Here is a 1257-nt window from a genome sequence, read left to right on the forward strand (position 1 = left end):
ACAAATCAAATTTCACTTACAACGTCTAAATGTCCTTACAATATTATCGATATCTAAAATTTCTCTTTTTGGTTTCGCAGATATCAAATTTGGTCACCCAATAGATGAGACATTGTGTCCACACAACAAAATTTTCTAAAAAAGCAAGTTCATGATATCTAGAATATATGACCGGCCAACTAGACTACATGGCTCGTACTTGAAGAACATATTTCACACTAGTTGCTCTCCCGAATCCTTCATAGCAAAAGTCGGTCGGTCCCCTCGGTGTACGTTCACATCGAAATGGTACCATGCGTTCACGTTTACTTCCTCCTCCGAGATATTTCTGAGACACCCTTCTTCCAGATATGCATCGGCTCTGGAATTTTTTGAGACGATCACGACAGTGACTTGGCATGCTCAGCCAGGAGGAGGATGCCAACGTGTCCTCCTTAAGATCGTGTAACCTGATCGTAATTTCGCCCACTGATGCTCATCAGCTCAGCTCACATAGCTGTCGAGATCAGTAACTGCTCCTCCTTTTCCCCCCGGCACCGGTGAACCGTGAGGCAGTGTGTGGTTCATGCGCCATGCGACCGTGTCCACTACTTTTTCCTAGCTTTCCGTGGACGACGCCACCGCCCGCCCTCAACTGGTTCCGGTTCTGGATCGCGACGCATTTGTTCGTACGTGAAAGCGCCCGATCTAACGTGACTATTCATCCGTGGTTTTGCTCCTGATGCTAGCTCATATAAGCATATAGTAATATCCTTATTTTAAAGCATACGTACGAACGAACGCACATACACAATAACAAAGGTCGTGCTCATGGCGCTTGCCCTTGGAAAAATCCGCCGAACCCCTCGTCTGCATGCGTTCACATCAAGCGGTGGGCCAGTGCGTGCTCCACGGGGTTGCCCGATTAAATTTCCAAAAGGTTGCGATGCGTACATAAAAAATGGTCCGCGAATTACGACCGACAGGCAGGTCGGGTGCGTTCGACTCGGCCCCAAACCAACCAAGCAACCGTCCGCGGGAAGGCAGAAGCTTCCGGCCGTTCCAGCCAAACCAAACCAAACCCATCAGCGCTCCACCGCCGCGGCGCCCACAGAAAATCCACCCCGCGCCGCGCACGGCAAAGCGCAGTGTACACCGCGGCGCCAGAGGTCTCCTCCCCATTGGCCGCGCCCCACCGCGTCACGGAAGAAGCCAGGCCGACCCGTCGCCGTCCCCCCCACCCACCCACCCCGGAGCCGCCCCCACCCCGACCCGACC

The sequence above is a fragment of the Triticum dicoccoides genome, chromosome 2A (assembly GCF_002162155.2).
Source record: "Triticum dicoccoides isolate Atlit2015 ecotype Zavitan chromosome 2A, WEW_v2.0, whole genome shotgun sequence".
NCBI classification, from domain to species: Eukaryota; Viridiplantae; Streptophyta; class Magnoliopsida; order Poales; family Poaceae; genus Triticum; species Triticum dicoccoides.